This window comes from Caretta caretta, chromosome 3 (assembly GCF_965140235.1).
Source record: "Caretta caretta isolate rCarCar2 chromosome 3, rCarCar1.hap1, whole genome shotgun sequence".
In the NCBI taxonomy this organism is placed as follows: Eukaryota; Metazoa; Chordata; order Testudines; family Cheloniidae; genus Caretta; species Caretta caretta.
In genome coordinates, this window is record NC_134208.1 from 7,255,883 (window position 1) to 7,279,197 (window position 23,315).

General features: G+C 40.2%; 1 protein-coding gene across 10 annotated transcripts in view; it reads right to left on the minus strand.

Moving 5' to 3' along the window:
- NCOA1 (nuclear receptor coactivator 1) overlaps window positions 1-23,315 on the minus strand; it is a 361,163-nt gene that overhangs the window by 258,190 nt on the left and 79,658 nt on the right. For all 10 annotated transcript variants that reach the window (XM_075126310.1, XM_075126309.1, XM_075126305.1 and 7 more), the window contains exon 2: window positions 11,274-11,442. The gene's annotated coding sequence lies outside the window, so the exon portion shown is untranslated. The remainder of the gene's footprint in view (window positions 1-11,273; window positions 11,443-23,315) is intronic.

The following is a 23,315-nucleotide window of genomic DNA, read 5'->3' on the forward strand; positions in this document are numbered from 1 at the left end:
CCTTTATAGCAAATACTGCATTATGTGAAGTGTATTGGATCATTAAGTCCAGAAAAGAAATGGATTGATTATTTAAGTGTATGGTTTTCAGTTGTACAATACATCCTCTTTGTTAGCCCAGGAAATAGAAACTCCTTGAGGACAACAGAATATCCAGCAGACTAAGAAGCCACTGAAATTTCTAGCATCGTTTATGGTCCTGTGGGACACTGATTATGGTTTTGCTGAAACAAATATATACACAGTTCATCCTGTGTACTCCACAGAGCAACTTCTACACAAATAGAAGAGGCTGAAGAGAATCATGGATTAAACATCCTTAACTCAGCCAACCTCACCCAGTCTCAAGTAATGTTTTATATTACATGCACCAATAGCAAATTAACACAAACAATTTTGGATCTGGGCAAATATTTGAAAACACAACAGAAAGTTATATAGGTTATGTAAAAGGCAATAAGAAGAGGTTTTATAAGTACATTAGGAACATAAAGACAAGGGAAAGCATGTGTCCATTACTTTAATAAGGCTTCTGACAGTCCCACAGTAGAGAGACAAGGTGGAGTGAGGGAGTATCTTTTACTGCACCAACTTCTGTTGGTGAGATAGACAAGCTTTCACGCTTAAACAGAGCTCTTCTTCAGATCTGGGAAACGTACTCATTGTCACAGCTAAATACAAAATAGAACCGATTGTTTATCATAAATACCTAACTCTTATTTCAAGGGACTTTTCATGGTGAAGTGACCCCGTTAACACCTCTCCAGTCACAGAGGGGAAAGGAAAAAAATTGGGGGGGAGGGAGAAGTGGGGGTTATAGATTGTTGTAAGAAGCCATTAATCTAGAATTTCTATTCAGTCCATGATTTTAAGTATCTAGCAAAGTTATACATTTAAGCTCCTAGGCTCATCTTTTGAGGGTGTTATTCAAGTTGTTTCCTTTGAGGATGAGGACTGAGAGTCATAGAGAGAATGATTGCATTATGAAAAGTATTCATCCACAGGTGATATGGTGTTTTTGTTTTTTATTTTTCTGTTTGAGTTCATTCGACAGTGCAGGGACCGTCTCATTTCATCCACTTAGTAGTTGTTGGGGCTTTTAGTGCACGGGTAATGTACACCATATGTTGTGACAGGCATGTGGTAGCACACACAGATCTTGAAAGGTGTGTTGTGGGAGAGGAGGTGTGTTCTTGCCAGCAAGTTAAAGAAGTATGGGCTGGATGAATGGACTATAAGATGGACAGAAAGCTGGTTAGGTCATCGGGCTCAACAGGTAGTGATCAATGGCTCCATGTCTAGCTGGAAGCCGGTACCAAGCAGAGTGCCCCAAGGGTCGGTCCTGGGGCCGGTTTTGTTCAATATCTTTATTAATGATCTGGAAGATGGCGTGGATTGCACCCTCAGCAAGTTTGCAGATGACACTAAACTGGGAGGAGTGGTAGACATGCTGGAGAGTAGGGACAGGATACAGAGGGACCTAGACAAATTAAAGGACTGGGCCAAAAGAAATCTGATGAGGTTCAACAAGGACAAGTGCAAAGTCCTACATTTAGGAAGGAAGAATCCCATGCACTGCTACAGACTAGGGACCGAGTGGCTAGGCAGCAGTTCTGCAGAAAAGGACGTAGGGGTTACAGTGCACGAGAAGCTGGATATAGGTCAACAGTGTGCCCTTGTTGCCAAGAAGGCTAACGGCATTTTGGAATGTATACGTAGGAGCATTGCCAGCAGATCGAGCGACATGATCATTCCCCTCTATTCAGCATTGGTGAGGCCTCATCTGGAGTACTCTGGCCAGTTTTGGGCCCCACACTACAAGAAAGATGTGGAAAAATTGGAAAGAGTCCAGCAGAGGGCAACAAAAATGATTAGTGGGCTAGAGCACATGACTTATGAGGAGAGGCTGAGGGAACTGGGATTATTTAGTTTGCAGAAGAGAAGAATGAGGGGGAATTTGATTGCTGCTTTCAACTACCTGAAAGGGGGTTTCAAAGAGAATGGATCTAGACTGTTCTCAGCGGTACCAGATGACAGAACAAGGAGTAATGGTCTCAAATTGCAGTGGGGAGATTTTGATTGGATATTAGGAAAAACCTTTTCACTAGGATGGTTGTGAAGCACCGGAATGGCTTACCTGGGGAGGTGGTGGAATCTCCTTCCTTAGAGGTTTTTAAGGTCAGGCTTGACAAAGCCCTGGCTGGGATGATTTAGTTAGGGATTGGTCCTGCTTTGAGCAGGAGGTTGGACTACATGACCTCCTGAGGTCCCTTCCAACCCTGATATTCTATGATTCTATGATCATTGTTGTAGTGGAGATATGTCTACAGGTTTTGCATCCTTTGTTCTGGCAGGGTCTGGTGCTGCTTTGAGTTGGTGAGTCCTGATTTCTGTTTGCTTCTGATGATGAGGTTGGGGGTTTTTTGAAGCCCAGAAGAGGGTGTGACATTACTCTCCATCTGCTTTATGAAAATATGCTTATGAACTTGAATATGATATAACTGAAATATGCTTTATGCAAAAGGTCTCTTGTAAAATACCATGCATCCGATGAAGTGAGCTGTGGCTCACGAAAGCTTATGCTCAAATAAATTGGTTAGTCTCTAAGGTGCCACAAGTACTCCTTTTCTTTTTGCGAATACAGACTAACACGGCTGTTACTCTGAAACCTGTCATTACAAAGCTTATAATCCTCTGAGTGTGGTCATCCTATTTGTATGAATGTATCATTCTTGTATACAAAGCTAAAAATATGAAGTATAACTCTGAGGTCCTATTGTAATTATGCAAAGTGTGGGCCATTAATGGTGGTTTAGAATCTTGATGGTTCCCATTGACTAGGACAACTAGTTGTGGATGGTTATTTACCTGCAAGCCTTCCTGTGTATGCGTGGGCCTGCCTGTGGGTAATGAAGAATGAGGTCTTACAGTGACCTGTGACCAAGTCACCTGATAATGAAATCCATGTTAAATCTGGTACTTTTCCATTTAGAAGGAAAGGTGGGGACCCAGAGAGACAAAAGATTCCCGCCTTGTGCCAAAGCTATAAAAGGGGGTGGAGCAGAACAAAGGGGACAGCCAGTCATGAGAAAGCCCCTGCTTTCCACCTAAGATGTTAGTTCCAGCAGACAAGGACTTTACCAGGGGAAAGGATTGGGCCCAGACTAGGAAAGAGTCTAGTCTGTGAAAGAAGCTTACTTGAACATCTCTAAGGTTGAGATATTACCTGTAATCAGTTTCTTAATGTATTAGGCTTAGACTTGTGTGTTTTTGCTTTATTTTGCTTGGTGATTTACTTTGTTCCGTCTATTACTTGAAACCACTTAAATCCTACTTTTTATATTTAATAAAATCACTTTTGTTTATTAATGAACCCAGAGTAAGTGATTAATACCTGGGGGAGCAAACAGCAGTACATATCTATCAGTGTTATAGAGGGCAGACAATTTATGAGTTTACCCTGTATTAGCTTTATACAGAGTAAAACAGATTTATTTAGGGTTTGGATACCATTGGGGTCTCGGTGCTGGAGGCAGGTAACCTGCTAAACTGTTTTCAGTTAAGTCTGCAGCTTTGAGGACATGGCCCAGACCCTGAGTTTGTGTTGCAACAGGCTAGTGGGTCTGACTCAACAAGGCAGAGTTCTGGAGTCCCAAGCTGGCAGGGAAAACGGGTCAGAGGTAATCTCAGCACATCAGCTGACAGTCCCAAGGCGATTTCTGTGACCGAACCCATCACAGAGGGGGTTCAGGAAAGGTTTCTTTCAGGATATGGTCCCCACTGAGCACGGATTGCAATTGTTTGATGATACCCCATGTGCATTCCATGGGTACTAGGATGGCTCCCCAATATGCCAACCTCATAACTTTAGTGGATACTAAAAATCATGGACTGAATAGAAACGCTGATGCATGGCTTCTTACAATCTATAACCCACTTAACACCCTCCAACCCCCACATCATATCTTCCCCCCTTTCCTTCGTATGACTGGAGAGCTGTTAAACAGCTTCATCTTTAATTGTCCCTTGAAATGTGTGTTTACTGATGCTAAACAATCTGTTCCAAATTTTATTTAGCTGTGACACACTGGGTATATCTACACTGCAAGGGTTAGAGTAAATCACAAATTATGAATCATCAGCATGATATGGTTGCAAAAAAAGACTAATCTTTCTGAGCTGTATTAACAGGAGTGTCATATCTAAAACACAGGGAGTAACTGTTCCACTCTGCTCAGCACTGGTGAAGCCTCAGCTGGAGTACTGTATCCAGTTTTGAGCTCCATACTTTAGGAAAAATGTCGATAAATTAGAATCCAGAAAAGAACAACAGAACGTATAAAAGGTTTAGAAAACTTGACCTATGGGGAAAGGTTAAGAAAACTGGGCATGTTTAGTTTTGAGAAAAGATGACTGAGGAGGGATCTGATAACAGTTTTCACATATGTTAAGGGCTGTTATAAAGAGGACAGTGATCCACTATTCTCCATGTCCATTAAAGGTAGGACAAGTAGTACTGCACTTAATCTACTGCAAGACAGATTTAGGTTAGATACTAGGAAAAAATTTCTAACTCAAAGGGTAGTTAAGATCTGGAACAGGCTTCCACGGGAAGTTGTGGAATCCCCGTCACTGGAGGCTTTTAAGAACAGGTTGGGCAAACTCTTGTCAGGGATAATAGCCTACATGTTACTAGGGGGCTGGACTTGACTTCTCAAGGTCCCTTTCAGTCCTACATTTCTATGATTCTATACTGACTTATAAGCTACAAATGAGCCCTATCTATAAATAAAGTTGCTGAAACACCTGAAGAGGCTTGCAGTTTTGCCATCTTCTGGAAGTTTCTAGTTACTGACACCAAAAGTAGTATTTTGTTATATTAGTTCCACATACACTGGCCAATAGGTTACATCTTAAAAATCTGGACAAATTTTGTAAACTTTAGTGCCTCAAGTTAAGAAATCAAATCCTTATTTATGCATCTAAGTGGTTTGACTTTCACTGGTGTTGATCGTCAACAGAAGATGTGGGTACTCAACACCTTTCTATAAGCCAGGGCACTTTCACCTTGAGTACCCAATTTTAGGCACCCCCATTGAAAATTTTGGCTTTAAGGCTACAATTAAATTTAAGAAACAGAACAAAACCCAAGAAATGTAATGAAAACTAGTTACTTTAAATGAAAAGGTTCTTGCCCGTAATTCCCATTCCCCAAAGTCTGAAAATTCTGCTAGAATGTTTGTTTTCTCTGTCATTTTTCCTGAAGACCCATGAGTTGTTTCTCCATCCATCTTTGAAGTTTTTTAGTCTTTAATGTGATCTAAGTTGTATAGTCAACTCTGATTCCTATTAATTTAATATGAACATGAAAAAGAAGAGCTGGTCTCTTCAATGCTAACCAAATTATTCTCATTGATTCTGCAGCAGTCCACAGCTCAACAAAGATCAAAGTGTCTTTATCTAGTTAACACTTGAACACTTTTAATAATGTTGCCTTAAACTCTCTTGGCAAAATAGTTCAGTCTAATTCCAATTAATCTTACTGTTAGAAACCCTTCCTTAAAATGAATTTTTCCTACTGATTGAAGACACGTCATTTTTTGTCAGCTAACTAGCGATGAACTTATTTATTTCAGCAAATGGATGACCAGAAATTCCATTCAGAACAATTTAAGAATTTCAGGCTAGAATGGTCTTCATGTTTAGATCTTTAAAAAAATTTGATACACTTTTTCAGAGAAGCTTTAGCCAGAAAGCACAGTGCTATCTGAAATATCTCCTGCAGATACTCAAGTGCTTTCTTTAGGCATCAATCCTACAGTAAGAATCTTATACAAACAAGCCATCGTTTCCTTTTGGGGAAAAACTGAAGAGGTTCAAAACTTTCCAAAGCTCTGCTCTGATGTAAGTTGCTGAGTTTCATTCACACCTGAATTGAGGACTGAAATGGGAATTAAGAATTTTTTTTGCCACAGTTTATTAGAAGTCACCACATCTGAAGAATTCAACAAACAAGGTAGGCTTCTGTAAGCACCTCTGAGAGCGAAATTCATTTATGTGCTGAGAATAACACATTATATATACATCACTTCAGTCATCTTTGGAGGTCTTTGCAATGGCACAAGAGCCTTTTGCTGACCCCTTTACACAAGGGTGAATTTCTTCTGAAAAAAGAAAAGTAAGAGCTGACAAGCCTATCAGCTAGATATGGGAAAACCCTGATAACTTCTAACTTTAGCTGACACCAAAGGACACCATCAATTTGGTTAAGTGACATTATCAAGTGGAATTTCTTTTTATTCATAATGCAACTTTTCTAGAGTAAATCATAAATACTTCTGATGAGTTTCTCTAACAGGAACATGAAGAGGAGACATGTTCTTCAGTTTTATTCATGCAAAACAATCCAAGTCTGACTCTCCAACCATGATATACATGTATAATTCAGCATTAAAACACAAAAACCTAATTTTCACTCACTCATTTTCAATAATAGACTGTTTTAAATGCATGAGCGTTAGACAATTCTATACTTCTGTGGAAATTCCAAGCAGCAGCAATCTAATGAGGGTCAATAACATAATGGCCTTCCACAGCCAAGTTATGTACATCACTGATACTTTTTCCCCAAAATGGTTTTTCTCTTCAAAAAGAATATGTACAAAAGACCTTTTGTTATAAAGTTGACCATCCATTTTATTACATTATTTATACAACAGTTTGACTTCAAATGCAGACTTGTCAGACACTACCTCCTCCCTCGTCTTCAACGGTGACTGGGAGATTACACTACCAAACTTTACAATACAACCTCAAATACAATGTACAGTAGCTATAAAAGTAGCCAATAGTATGTTACTTTTTTTAATCAATGTATGGGCAGGAGGTTGCAACCATTTCTCCCACATCAGAACTCTGCTAGCGTGATCCATGCCTTCGTCGCTGAGATTATATTACTGAAATTCACTTTATGTGGGACTGCATCTCAAGTCAACTGGAAACTGAAGCCAGCAAAGAATGTGGTAGCTCACTTAATCACGTGGAGTTTCTCACTCTGAGCAGGTGACTGCAGTGCTCTGGGATCTCTGCTGTTTGCTAGCTTCTGAGTGGAGTTTCAGTTTTGACATATGAAACTCTGAATGGTTTAGAACTGACGTACTGGAGAGGCACCTCTCTCCCTGTCTGATACTGCTGCAGGTCCAGTCCGTGGTGCCATTGCTCAGTGTAAAAGAAATAGAGCTGGGGCTAGGAACGCTTTGCAAGGGGCCTCTGGTCCCAAATAGCCCAAGTTTGTTGACCTTCTGGGCACCCTGTAAAGCACATCCTTTCCCCAAGCTTCAAGAAGGGGATAGTGGGCTGATAGCTTTGCTTTGTGCCCTGAGAACTGGGTATTCATAGATGTAGTAGGTTTGGGTTTTCTTCCTGATTTTGGTAGGGCTGGCTACATATATTTTTGTTTTTATTCGGGTGACTGAGTTTTAAATATACTACAAAGGCTTAGAGCCATCAATAGTCATTTTATGTTATGTATAAATCTTAAGGATAATATTAGAAAGCTTTTGTTTAATGTGATTACATTTTTGCTTGTTTTACGTCCAAATACATTTTTCTTTTCATTAAAAAAAACCTTTAAAATTGGAAGGGTAGAAGGAGTCTATTTATTGCTCTGTAAAACCCTGATTCCAGATTGACAAGAGATCTGTCCAGAAAATAAGCAGTGAAGTGAAAACAGTGAGCAGAGCTGTGGAGCATTCAGTACTAAGTGCTATGCTCACCAAATTCTGAGACTTTTTTTTTTATTGTAAGAACAAATACTCATAGAAATGTCTTTGAACTTAGTAACTAATCAGAAAGCCACAGTTGTTCTTTGCACAGGGAGTCTGAAACCTGACAAATTAAGTGAAATAATGATCATTAGTAATACTTTCTTCTTCATTCACTCATTTTACTATTAAAGATCTCCAAGAGCTTTACAATGGGGTTACATATTATTACCCTCATTTTACAAATGGAGAAACTGAAGCATAGAGAGGTCAAATGATAAGCGGGGGACTGGACTCGATGACCTACGAGTTCCCTTTCCATCCCATGTTCCTATGGATCACCCAACACCATGCAGCAAGTGTGTGGCAGAGTCAAGAACAGTACGTAGGGTACCTGAGTCCATTAGCCACCTATTAACCCACAGACATCCTTCCAGTAACAAAATCAGCCTATGAAGGAGACCAACAACAGCATCATACTTCTACACAGCATCTGTATTCTATTCAAGGATAATATCGTGAATTTTAGTCAAGCAAGGGACATTTCAAGCCTACTTAAAAAAAAATCGAGAAATTCTAGTTTGCATTCCAACCCTAGTGCAACCTGGTTCTGGACAATGGACTTTATTTGAAAGCTTCTGAAGAAACTCTTGGTGAGTGAAAGATTAGCTACATTGTATACATTAGTATAACTGCTCACCTCGTGATAATACCTGCATGATTATTTTCCCCATTGTGGTTTTTTGGGCGGGGAGAGGTAATTGTTTGGCCTGTTCTTCATGCATTTTCAACATCTGGTGGAAAGAACATTTCCTTTCATATTAAACTGTCCAGAGATGATGACTGTGCACAGGATGTATAGAAATGCCAGTGCTAAGTTAGAAACAGAAGAGGGACCAATAACATCCAATGAAATTAAAGCACCCTCAAACAGGGGAAAGCTCCTGAGGTTGACAAAATTCCAACAGGGGTACTAAAAGTGGGAAGCAGCCACCTTTGACTGAGCAGCCCACAAAACTCTGAAGAAATATGGGTGAAAGAACAAGTGCCACAAGATGGTGGTATTGTGGTATTGCGACAAAGGGGTGATCTTACTCAGTGCACAAACTGTAGAGGTATTGCACTGCTGTCAATCCTGGGCAAAGTATTAGCTACCATTAGGCTGAAGAGAATGAAGATGACAGTGGGTGAAATACTACAAGAAGAACAGCCTGGGTTCCATCCAGGTAGACCATGTTGTAAACATATGACTGTTAAACTTTTTGATGGAGCATCGAAAAAGCTACTGGTTGGCAAAAAACCCTTCTTAAACAACTTTAAGGAAGTACTTGACAGAGTCTATAAAGAAACACTGTGGAATACTGTTAGAATCTATGAGATATCAGACAAACAGATCAACATAATAAGGAGTTTATATGATGAAAGTAGATGCACAGTAAGATCAGATACAGGTTTGGGTGTATAGCTCAATATTGTGATTGGACTTAGACTGGGGTGTGTGTTAACAACAATCTTTTTAGCATTACCAATAGACTATGTGATGAAGCAAGCAACAAAAGGTATCATGGACAGTATAGAACGGGTTAGTGGAGATGAATTATATGATCTTAACTTTGCTGATGACATTGCTTTACTAGGTGGGAGACAATGACTGCCCTTGCATCAGAGAGAAAAAGAAGCACTAGGATGGTGGTGAAGCACTGAAATGGGTTACCTAGGGAGGTCGTGGAACCTCCATCCTTAGAGGTTTTTAAGGCCCTGCCTGACAAAGCCCTGGCTGGGATGATTTAGTTGGGGATTGGTCCTGCTTTGAGCAGGGGGTTGGACTAGATGACCTCCTGAGGTCCCTTCCAACCCTGATATTCTAGGATTCTGTGATTCACTGAAAACTGGATTGAAAGTAAACGCAGGGAAAAACAAGATTATGAAGGTACGAAATGGAATAACAGATGCAAAGGTATACACAGCTGGAAAAGAAAATGAAACAGGAAGAGTTCTGCTATTTGGAGAGTGTGATGATATTTGATGATGAGATGAGGAAAAGTGAACACCACTTTTGGAAGGATGATCAACATCTGGCCAAACCGAGGTCTCAAAACGAAACTAAAGGTCAGATTATACCATGTGATTGTACTGAGTACACTACTGTGCAGGGCAGAGACTTGGCTGAAGATAGTAGCTAACAAAGAAACTGGAAGTTGCCCAACAGAGATGGCTGAGGAAGATACTACACATTTTATGGAAAGACAAAACAACAACAGAGAGTAAGGGAGCTGACACAGCAGGTTGTATTAGAAAATATCAAAGAAAAAAGCTCAGGCAGTTGAGACACATACACCATATAGAAGATGGGAGATGTACTATGCAAGCATTGAATTGGGTATCCGGATAGAATAGAAAATGATGTAGGCCAAACAAGAACTGGTAGACGACAGTGACAAAGGTTACTGAAGATGTGGACATTGCTGAGGAAGAAGTACCACAATTACCACAATCAATGGACGAACTGGACCGCCCAATACGTCAATGGCACAGGAGGAACTTAGGTCTAAATTTAGGGTGATGGCGTTTATAGCTCTTGGTATTTTTACCACTATGCTCATTTAAGTTTTTCTGTTCCAGGTAGCGCTCACTCTATTACAGCAATTTTTCTTCAAATTAAAATATAGCTGGGTGCTAACAAGCTATAGAAATGTCCAAGCCATTACGTAGACCAGCTAGTAAGGGCTACAAGGATACTGACTATACTGTTCCTTCACCAGAGACTGTATTTAGTCCCTGACATTAAACACACAAGCTTGAGACTTGGGAAACACACTATGGACTCAAGTCTTCTACAGAGAAGCTCTGAAAGCTGCAGGTCAAAAACCATGAGAGTAACGTTAACTAATTAAAGCCACTATACCCGGCTTGAGTATGTAGCCTATGCATAAGAACGGCCAAACTGTGTCAGAACGAAGGTCTATCTAGCCCAGTATCCTGTCTTCCGACAGTGGTCAATGCCAGATGCCCCAGAGGGAACGAACAGAACAGGTAACCATCAAGTGATCCATCCCCTGTCGTCCATTCCCAGCTTCTGGCAAACAGAGGCTAGGGACACAATCCCTGCCCATCCCGGCTAATAGTCATTGATGGACCTATCCTTCCTGAACTTCTCTAGTTCTTTTTTTGAACCCTGTTATAGTCTACGCCTTCACAATACTTCACTCTGCAATTGCAGCAACTAGCCATTAAAGCACACCAAGTCAATATGGTCTAGTTTTGCAGTAATTTTTTCCTTTATGCACTTCTAAGGCAGATTTTTTTAACTGCCGATGCACTACAGAATGGCTGCCAGTCTGATTCATAGAAAGCAAACTCTTAGGATGCAGAGGAGAGAGAAAATGCTTTAAACAGTTCCAGTGATTGATTCCACATTTAGAGATGCCTCAGCAAAAGGCATCTCTGATAGGTTTAAACAATTTTCACCTGAGGTGGAGAAAGAACAAGAAAAAAAACCTGAAAACTTACCTCTATCTTTCCAGAGGTGGAAGATGACTCATGGGAAAAAATGGACTCTTCAGTAAATTAAACAGTAAAGCAAAGAATCCTAGAATTTCAGCAAACATAAGCATCGATCGTCCATGGGCAGTCTTCAGATGAACCCTCCAGGCAGGGGACCAGCATCAATAATTGAATTCTGGTGAGAAAAGGGGCAGACAGATATTTTGGTTACAATACTGTCTCCCAATAAACCAAATGACACAGGATTCAACTTTCAGCATCTTAAGTGAAAAACCGCAGTTAGTTAATTTCAACATTAATTTGTGGCAATATCATATTAAAAGCATGTTGGTCTTATTAATGCTACATACACCAAGGCAGTTTGTTCTTTGGCTGCATTACAGAAAGGTTTAATAGGGTAGCAGTTTTTCCAGCCTTTAAGTGATTTGGAAAAAAAAAAATCAACATTTAAAGACCTTTTTCCTCAACAAATCCATGCTAAAGAATGGAAGTTTCACAGTCCAGGAACCCTAGGGCTTTTAGCAAACATTAGGTTCAATGTCACTAACAGACATGCTCATCTTCTGCCTCTTTCCCTCTCTTATACAATACCTAACACAGAATACCCACAGGAAAGAGCAACACAGATCCAGAAACAAACTGATTACAATTTGCGATAGCCAGACATCATCCACCACGACACAAATGAGTACCAAAAAATTAAGTTGACGTTCATCAGCGCTAGACTGGTGGTCAACAGGCCTCAAATCATCAGTGAATTCATTACAGATGAGGCCCCGGATACAATGTGATCACCTTCTGAGCACTACCTCACAGGGTGTGGGTAGTAATTTGCTTCTGTTATAGTTCAGGAAGGATCATCCAGTGGCTAGGGCACTAACCCAGGACTGAGGAAACCTGAGTTCAAGTCCCTGCTACTCCACAGACTACAGCAAGTCATTTAGCTTCTCTGTGCCTCAATCCCCCATCTGTAAAATGGAAATAAATAGTACTTCCTTACGTCACAGGGGTGTTGAATAAATACATTAAAGATTGCAAGGGGCTCATAATACAGCAAATGGGGCCACGTAAGTACCTAAGAGACTGCAAATTACTATCCGTCTGGAACAAGAGGAAACCAGGGAGTAGTTATGGCTCCCTAAAGCCACAATTCCTTCCCTCAGCTGTTCCTGTGGCAGGACAGCAGCACAACATCCACTTTCTATTGCGGGTGTTCAGACCCTACAACAATGAGCCCTTGATCTCTAACTGGAGTTCCCTAGGTGCTACTGTAATAGCAGTAAAACATTAAAATCAGGCCCAGAGATGGTCCACCTCACCCCTGCCAGACTACTAACAGAATATGGCACCTACCAGTAATGTGTACACTTCAAAACTTTAAAAGGGCCAGTTACCCAAAGCTTAAAGCAATTGGTCAGCATAACCGACAGAAAGTGTTAACAACAATTGGGAATCACACAAGGCCATCCTACTAGATGCCTGAAAAAACGCAATTGCACAAACTTGAAAAAAAAATTACACGACTCAAAAAACTATCTTGGTTAAAAGGAGATGTGAAAGCAGCAATAAAATATAGAAAAAAACCAAAATATAAAGACCACAAAAAGGGGAAGTTAATAGCAATAAATTAAAGTTAAAAGTTAAAAAATGCAGGCAACTGGTAAGTACAAAGAATCAATGAAATATTAATGGCCAATAGGGTTAAAGCCAACAAGACATTTTTAAATCATATTAGGAACAATAAGCATCTTAGTTAATGCATAGGTTAATTGCTAGATGCACAGACAGTAGAATCGTAAATAGTGATGCAGATGAGAGAAATATTCGTTAGGTATTTCTGTTCTGTATTTGAAATGAAGAGGAAGCTGTATCTATCCTATATGTCGTCGTTGGTACTTTTTGGCTAACCAAAAGCATACATTATATCTATACACATTTAAACAATTATATAGCTAAATATATATACATTTATTCATATTCTTCATTTTTATATATTTTTATATTAGAAAATGATCCATTTCCTTACTAGACTAATTTTTTACTTGTGATTTCTGTCAAGCTGCACTTGGATGAAAACTAGAATTCAATTAAAAACACACAAGAACAGCATCTAAAAATTGTTTACTACATAAAACAAAACTGCTTTAAATGTACTGGATACCTAACAAAATAGCAGGTTTATTAATACGTTTTACATTTTGGAAAAACTGGTTGTTTTTTTAAACAAAAGTAACATTATCTGTAGTTATTGAACTGAACTTATTGTTTCTGGTCACCACGACCTTCAAGATTTTAGAACCAATAGAGCTCCTTTCTCACCTCAGTTTTATTCATAGACTGAAGGAGGAAAATAAGCTTTCCTGCTTTTTCAACTCCTCATCAGTTTCTCAACTTTGAATGAACTAATCATTGAAGTAAAATAGCTGAATATACTGAAATGAAGAAAATATTCTCTTTGCACCTGCAGAAGAGGCTACTGCTACCAAAAGCTGGGTTTAGTACTTCAACAAATTCTGGTGCCAGGTGCTTAGCCAGTAACTTTCACTAGTTCAGTGGTTTCTTTAAAATTTGTCAGCAAACATGTACTGGTTGATTTTTTTTATTTAATTTAAATGATTTAATAAATAATAATTTTAAGCCTTAATATCCGTTGCCATAATTTTTAAATAGGTTTATTTTTTAAAAGAAAATGCATTTAATTTAAACAAATGAACTTTTTTTTTAAATCTATTTTTATCCACCCTGATATTCAGCAGCAACAGCCCAGCAAGGGACCAAGGAGCAATCAAGTTGTGCATCATTATGACCACACATTAACCACTGTAATCAAAATAACAGCTCCCAAACAACATTCTGCCTTCACATCATTCACACAGGTCTCTATGTGACTAGCATAATATGAAAAGAAACTAGAGCACTGAAATCTAGATAAGGTAGAAATATTGAAACAAAAATTTTCAATATGTAAAAAATACACTAAGGCAAAATAACAGGCTACAATCTTTTTTCTCATCTTCTGTAGAAGCCACCCAAAAAAGCTATTCTGGTTAATGAAGCCCAACCGACTGTAGCCTGCAGAAGAATCCAGTACCACTTTCTGCTATCTTCTTCCTTACTGAGAACATCCCCTATATAGCCAGTAGTTTCTTGGGGTACACAGAACCAAACATTACATACAACTTCAATACCTGGACACCTCCCTTCCCCAAGTCTGATCCTTCTACACATCAGGAAGCACTGGACAAAGTGAATGAAACAGAAGCCTCCACTTGCAAGTCAGTTCTTTGCCCTTCCTGGCTGGGGAAAGTTTCAAGAATAGCTACAGTATCTGACAGATTGCCAGTGCCTTGTTCAACGAAGGACCTGTCTCTCCTGGTTTACAGCAAGACCAATCTTGAAACATTTGTTGATTACACAGAACAAGACTTCCACCACCTGCAGTCAAATCTCCTATTCCTGAGCAAGCTGACTGAGAAGTTAATGAACAGCAGTTCCTTAGCACATCAGTCTATAGCCTGTAACCTAGATACAGGATCAATATCTCCCCTGTCCCACTCTTTCCACAAGCTCCTTACTGAACTTCATCAAGATTCTAGTCCTGCAAAAAACTGGTACCAAGGTACCTAAAAGTTCACCTCATCCTCCAGCTCTCAATTGTTCAACAGCTCTGATCCTCATGAATAAAGGAACTATTTACCACAAAGGCAAAGCTCACAGGAGCTTTCTTGGCAGATTTGTTGTAGAATTCACTCCCAGAGGGCTAAGATTAGCCAATAGGCTCACCAATTTTCAGATCCAAATGTAATAAAAAAAAATCTCAGATCTTTGACCACTCTTTCCCACAAAACAACACACCCTATTAGTATTTAGGTCAGAGAAGGAATTTAAAGTGTAGAAATTACTATCCATGGAGGGCTGCACGAGAAGAAAACGGAGAGGAAACATCACTTTAATTTGTTGATGTATCGTACTTTGTAAAAGTTTTTTACACTTTAAATGGTGCTCATGGCCCATGGTATAAGAACCTAAACAGAACAGAATAGTGGATGTAGCCTTTTATCCCTTCACCTTAGGGATACCATAAGTGCCATGTCACTTCCACTTCCTCCGCTACAAGGAACAAGTTTCACCAACTCAATCCTGCATATTGCTGTAGCCAAATCATTGGTCTAAACCACTGTAATTTTTTCAGGCATCAAGTCTCCCAAAATTTACACCCATGTAAAACCTTGTATTCAACACCCGATTCCAATATGTAACAAACCATAAATTGGTCAAACCTCACATGGCAGAAGCACAGACACTGGTCATATGAGTTTGCTCTCCACTCTATGAACTACCGTCAGAATTCAAATGAGAAAGTGAGCCATCCAAAAAGGGAACCTTTGCTAATATAGTCAGATCAGCAAAAAATCATCTATTTCTCAAGCCAGTCAAAAGCTATACAGTTTCTGGTAATCATGTATACTGTTTACAGACTCAAACACATAGGCCAGGAGTCTCATTATTACTTCTGTCTTGGCCATTGTTGTAGCTATATATAAATACACACACACACTCCTACATTCCTTATTGAAAATACTACTTATATATATAAACTTTCAGATAACTAGTATTTTCAATAAGGAATGTAGGAATTACCAGACTGGATCAGACAGGTCCATGTAATTCAGTAGTCTGCACCAACTGCTTCAGAGGAAAGCGCACAAAGTAGTAAGCAGAAGTGGGTTAACCTGCCCCACATGAAAGTCTTCTCTTAACCTCCGATAGTTAGAGCCTTGTTCAAACCCTGAGGCATGAGGTTTTATAGCTCTTCTTAAACTTTTTTTTTTAACATTAACTAAACAACTCTGGATACACTTGTTATCCATATAAATGTCTGCTCCCTCTTTAAAAAAAAGAAGAGGAGTACTTGTGGCACCTTAGAGACTAACCAATTTGAGCGTGAGCTTTCGAAAGCTCATGCTCAAATAAATTGGTTAGTCTCTAAGGTGCCACAAGTACTCCTTTTCTTTTTGCGAATACAGACTAACACGGCTGTTACTCTGAAACCTGCTCCCTCTTTAAATCCTATTAAGTTCTTGGCTGCAGCATCATGCGGCAATGCGTTCCACAGCCATATGCATTATGCGAAAAAGTATTTCTTTTTCCTAGATTTTAATTTGGCCACATTTCTACTTAACTGAATGTCTCATTGTTCTTGTTCTGTGAACTAAGGAGAATAGAAGTTTCCAATCTACCCTCTACACCATTAGTTATTTGTATGTCTCTTTGTCTCCTCTCTAAGGTAAGCAATCCCTATCTTTTCAATCTCACTTAATATGAGAGTTTTTCTATTCCCCTAATCATTCTGGTTGCCACTCCCTGACCCCTTCTTATTCTGCAATATTCTGTTTGAGACAGAATCATAGGACTGGAAGGGACTTCAAGAGGTCATCTAGTCCAGTCCCCTGCACTCATGGCAGGACTAAGTATTATCTAGACCATCCCTGATAGGTGTTTGTTCTAACCTGCTCCTAAATAATCTCCAGTGATGGAGATTCCACAGCCTCTCTAGGCAATTTATTCCAGTGCATGGAATGAAGCATTCTAGATGAGTGTGAACCATTAATTTATGTAACAGGATTCTAATATTTCATATATTATTATCCATCCCACTCCTTATGCATCCTAATATCATTTGTTGTTTTGACAACTGCGCTTTGAGTGGAAGTCTTCATTGGACTGTCCACAACAATACCCAAGTCAACTCCTGAGTCGATACAGTTAACGTAGAACCTAGTAAAATGTATTAGAACTTAAGTTTTCCCTTCAATGTGCCTTATTTTGCCCAATGCTCCTTGACCAGTCAGCCACCTTTGACAGTCGACCATGCCCTCCTGGAAATCTTGTCCTTCCTTGACTTCTGTAATTCTATGCAGGTGATATACAGATCTACCTCTCTACTGTAGACCCTTCTCCTTCTAGCCAAACTAAAATCTTGGCTTGTCTCTCTGACATCCTTTCATATATGTCGACCCATCAGTTCAAGCTCAACATGGCTAAAACAGAACTCTTAATCTTGATCTCCCCTCACTCCAAGCGATCCCACCTACTACATCCTTCCTTGATCCCTGTGGACAACACCACCATCCTCCCGCCGGTCACTCAGGTTTGTAACCTGGGTGTCATTTTCAACTCAGATCTCTCTCTAGGTCTCATCTCTCATATCTTGCAGATTCTTTTTACACATCAGCTCTAAAATACAGCTTCCCTATTCATCCACACAGCTAAAACTCTCATCCAAGCTCTCATCTTAGTTACTGCAACTTCCTTCTCTCTGGCCATGACAAATGCTGTTTTGCCCCACTCAGATCCATTCAGAATGTTGTTGCAAAGATCATTTTCCTAGCCCATTACTTTGACCATGTTCATTCACCCCTCTCTTCGCAACCCTCTGCTGGCTCCCCATTATCTATTGCATCAAACAAAAGCTGTTTGTCTTTACTTTCAAGGCACTTAACAGCCTATCATCTCTCATCACCATCGAACTGTCTGCTCCCAACTCTGATCGGTCCATGACACCAACCTCTGTCGCCCACTTGTTACATTTTCATATAAGCTCCTTTGTGCTTTCTCCCATGCCCCAGGCTTCGGAAGAGCTCTCCATAAACATCTGCAAAGGTGTCATTATCTCCCTTCAAATCCTGCCTTAAAACTCTGCTTTACTGTGATGCCTATAAAAAAAATTGACAATTAGGATGGCGGTTTGTTAAGACCACAGCCTATCATGCTGACCACTGCCTCATTGTTTCCGTGTACTCTCCCATCAGTCTGTATCCATCCGCTGCTTCTGTCTCATACTTAGATTGTAAGATCTTTGGGGCAGAAAGCTTCTCTTGTATAGCATCTACCACAGTTGATCATGGTCCACGATAGGAGGTCCTAAGTGCTAGGGTAATACCAATAATACATTTATTAGTAACATTAAATTTCTTCTGCCATTGCATTGCCCATTCACCCAACTTGATCAGATCCCTCCAAAAGTTCTTCACAGTCTTCTCTGAATTTATAACCCAAACAAGAAACATTTATGTCTCAGTGATACACTTCTTTGATATGGACATGGATATCACTTCAAATGAGTAACTATAATCAGGCTGTTCTAGTGAGTGGACAGGGTAACAGCCCTGAGCTGTGGCTAGATGACTCGCTGGTACCATATCTTCCTAGCTAGCTGTTCTCAGCCATGTCTGTTAGACTGCTTCCTCACAGGCAAACTGTGCTTTATAGTGTGAACAGCGCTACTGTGGCTGCTTCGGCTACACAAATTATAAACCTGTATAAATGGGGGTTCTGAAGTTTTGTACAGCGTGAACCACATCTTAGGCTATGTCTAAGTGATCAATGGCTCCATGTCTAGTTGGCAGCCGGTATCAAGTGGAGTGCCCCAAGGGTCGGTCCTGGGGCCGGTTTTGTTCAATATCTTCATAAATGATCTGGAGGATGGTGTGGATTGCACTCTCAGCAAATTTGCGGATGATACTAAACTGGGAGGAGTGGTAGATACGCTGGAGGGGAGGGATAGGATACAGAAGGACCTAGACAAATTGGAGGACTGGGCCAAAAGAAATCTGATGAGGTTCAACAAGGACAAGTGCAGAGTCCTGCACTTAGGACGGAAGAACCCAATGCACCGCTACAGACTAGGGACCGAATGGCTAGGCAGCAGTTCCGCGGAAAAGGACCTAGGGGTGACAGTGGACGAGAAGCTGGATATGAGTCAGCCGTGTGCCCTTGTTGCCAAGAAGGCCAATGGCATTTTGGGATGTATAAGTAGGGGCATAGCGAGCAGATCGAGGGACGTGATCGTTCCCCTCTATTCGACATTGGTGAGGCCTCATCTGGAGTACTGTGTCCAGTTTTGGGCCCCACACTACAAGAAGGATGTGGATAAATTGGAGAGAGTCCAGCGAAGGGCAACAAAAATGATTAGGGGTCTGGAAACACATGACTTATGAGGAGAGGCTGAGGGAGCTGGGATTGTTTAGCCTGCAGAAGAGAAGAATGAGGGGGGATTTGATAGCTGCTTTCAACTACCTGAAAGGGGGTTCCAAAGAGGATGGCTCTAGACTGTTCTCAATGGTAGCAGATGACAGAACGAGGAGTAATGGTCTCAAGTTGCAGTGGGGGAGGTTTAGATTGGATATTAGGAAAAACTTTTGCACTAAGAGGGTGGTGAAACACTGGAATGCGTTACCTAGGGAGGTGGTAGAATCTCCTTCCTTAGAGGTTTTTAAGGTCAGGCTTGACAAAGCCCTGGCTGGGATGATTTAACTGGGAATTGGTCCTGCTTCGAGCAGGGGGTTGGACTAGATGACCTTCAGGGGTCCCTTCCAACCCTGATATTCTATGATTCTATACTAGCACTTTTATCAGTATAACTTATCTCCCTCAGGGGTGTGAAAAGAACACACACCCCTCTGAGCAATCAGCAATCTGCGGATCACCAGCGTGACAATCATGGGTTTAGACAGTGGGCAATAATGCCAGTTCGGCAACTACTACTCTCTCCTTACCCAAGTAAGCGGATTATCTTTATGTCCAAATATATTTTTCCATATATCTGTAGCTTTTTTGTTCTAAAGCAGATTTTTTTTTTTTTACTATAGTGCCTGGAGAGGATAACGAAAGGCACTTTACAAATAGTTTTTATACACCAACGTGACTTCAGATAAATCTTCAATTTAAGATAAAAAGATGGTTGGAGGACAAACAGTAGAATGAATGTCCACAGAATATAAATATCTCTACCTCACAATGTTTTTCACTCCATCAGAAAGCTTTTCAATTCTTGTTACTACGAGGAGTATGTACTTAACGATTTTCAATGCAAGAAACCTGGCCTTTCCATAAAGCTTGCATTAGCCTGAAATCCTTGGTCCTCTGACTGTTACCTTCCATAATCCTGTATTCAGTATTTCATGCTCAACTCTTGTCAGTGAATTGTCTGAAGTGGTTTGCTTAGAAGTGCTGGGGTTAATTTTTATCCTTTCTTTCTGACAACTAATGAAGCTGTCGTGAGAGGAACAAATATTCAACACAAGATGAATGTTGTTTGGTTTTTAAGCAAACCATACCTAATAATTATACTTCCCAGAGAGTGGTGGGGTGAAGGCAGGCTGTAGGTTATCTAAGGTCTCTGTAAACATGTCCTTTGAAGATGAATTCTTCTAACTAAACTTCCTTTACAATACCTCATTATGAAAAAGACTCATCTGGTTAGTACTCTATTACTGATTATAGCAATTTTAAGAATTCTTGTAATCCATCTAAAATGTACTCAAAAATATATTATGGTGCCAGTCATGTCACTGTGTCTATCAGTCTTTCCATTACGTACCCCTATTGTAAGGTTTTAGAAGACAGCTGTAAAAATTCTTTGGGGGCTAAAAAGTGGCACAATACCTTAGCCCCAGGGCAACTGTTACTAAATATTTAAGGCAAAATCCATTCACTAATTTACCAATCAGTCACAGACAAAATATCTTTCCATCATTTTTAATCCAGACCACATTTCAAAGAGAACTTTCTTTCATCTTTAGTTTAGTTATCTTTCTCCATTTACATTCCCCAAGTCATGTGTTCCCTACAGATTTTTTACCCATGGGTTTTTTTTTTTTTCCATAGATACTAAGGTCAGAAGGGACCATCATGATCATCTAGTCTGACCTCCTGCACAACGCAGGCCACAGAATTTCACCCACCCACTCCTGCGAAAAAACTCTCACCTATGTCTGAGCTATTGAAGTCCTCAAATCGTGGTTTAAAGATTTCAAGTAGCAGAGAATCCTCCAGCAAGTGACCCATGCCCCATGCTACAGAGGAAGGCGAAAAACCTCCAGGGCCTCTTCCAATCTGCCCTGGAGGAAAATTCCTTCCCAACCCCAAATATGGCCATCAGCTAAACCCTGAGCATATGGGCAAGATTCACCAGCCAGATACGACAGAAAATTCTTTCCTGGGTAACTCAGATCCCACCCCATCTAATATCCCATCACAGGCCATTGGGCCTATTTACCATGAATATTAAAGATCAATTAATTACCAAAACCATGTTATCCCATCATACCATCTCCTCCATAAACTTATCAAGTTTAATCTTAAAGCCAGATAGATCTTTTGCCCCCACTACTTCCCTTGGAAGGCTATTCCAAAACTTCACTCCTCTGATGGTTAGAAACCTTTGTCTAATTTCAAGTCTAAACTTCCTGGTGGCCAGTTTATATCCATTTGTTCTTGTGTCCACATTGGTACTGAGCTTAAATAATTCCTCTCCCTCTCCGGTATTTATCCCTCTGATATATTTATGGAGAGCAATCATATCTCCCCTCAACCTTCTTTTAGTTAGGCTAAACAAGCCAAGCTCCTTGAGTCTCCCTTCATAAGATAAGTTTTCCATTCCTCGGATCATCCTAGTAGCCCTTCTCTGTACCTGTTCCAGTTTGAATTCATCCTTCTTAAACATGGGAGACCAGAACTGCACACAGTATTCCAGGTGAGGTCTCACCAGTGCCTTGTATAATGGTACTAAAACCTCCTCATCCCTACTGGAAATACCTCTCCTGATGTATCCCAAGACCGCATTAGCTTTTTTCACAGCCATATCACATTGGCTGCTCACAGTCATCCTATGATCAACCAATACTCCAAGGTCCTTCTCCTCCTCCGTTACTTCTAACTGATGCGTCCCCAGCTTATAACTAAAATTCTTGTTATTAATCCCTAAATGCATAACCTTACACTTCTCACTATTAAATTTCATCCTATTACTATTACTCCAGTTTACAAGGTCATCCAGATCCTCCTGTAGGATATCCCGGTCCTTCTCTAAATTGGCAATACCTCCCAGCTTTGTGTCATCCGCAAACTTTATTAGCACGCTCCCACTTTTTGTGCCGAGGTCAGTAATAAAAAGATTAAATAAGATTGGTCCCAAAACCGATCCTTGAGGAACTCCACTGGTAACCTCCCTCTAGCCTGACAATTCACCTTTCAGTAGGACCCGTTGTAGTCTCCCCTTTAACCAATTCCTTATCCATCTTTCAATGTTCATATTGATCCCTATCTTTTCCAATTTAACTAATAATTCCCCATGTGGCACGGTATCAAACGCCTTACTGAAATCTAGGTAAATTAGATCCACTGCGTTTCCTTTGTCTAAAAAAATCTGTTACTTTCTCAAAGAAGGAGATCAGGTTGCTTTGGCACGATCTACCTTTTGTAAAACCATGTTGTATTTTGTCCCATTTATCATTGACTTCAATGTCCTTAACTATCTTCTCCTCCAAAATTTTTTCCAAGACCTTGCATACTACAGATGTCAAACTAACAGGCCTATAGTTACTCGGATCACCTATTTTCCCTTTCTTAAAAATAGGAACGATGTTAGCAATTCTCCAATCATACGGTACAACCCCTGAGTTTACAGAGTCATTAAAAATTCTTGCTAATTGGCTTGCAATTTCATGTGCCAATTCCTTTAATATTGTTTGGATTATCTGGGCCCCCCAATTTAGTCCCATTAAGCTGTTCGAGTTTCGCTTCTACCTCAGATATGGTAATATCTACCTCCATATTCTCATTCCCATTTGTCATGCTACCATTATCCCCAAGATCCTCTTTAGCCTTATTAAAGACTGAGGCAAAGTATTTGTTTAGATACTGGGCCATGCCTAGATTATCCTTGACCTCCACTCCGTCCTCAGTGTTTAGTGGTCCCACTTCTTTCTTTGTTTTCCTTTTATTTATATGGCTATAGAACCTTTTACTATTGGTTTTAATTCCCTTTGCAAGGTCCAACTCTACTTGACTTTTAGCCTGTCTCACTTTATCCCTACATGTTCTGACCTCAATAAGGTAGCTTTCCTTGCTGATCCCTCCCATCTTCCACTCCCTGTATGCCTTCTGCTTTTTCTTAATCACCTCTCTGAGATGCTTGCTCATCCAGCTTGGTCTACAACTCCTGCCTATGAATTTTTTTTAAAAGGCATGGTCTATCTGCAATTA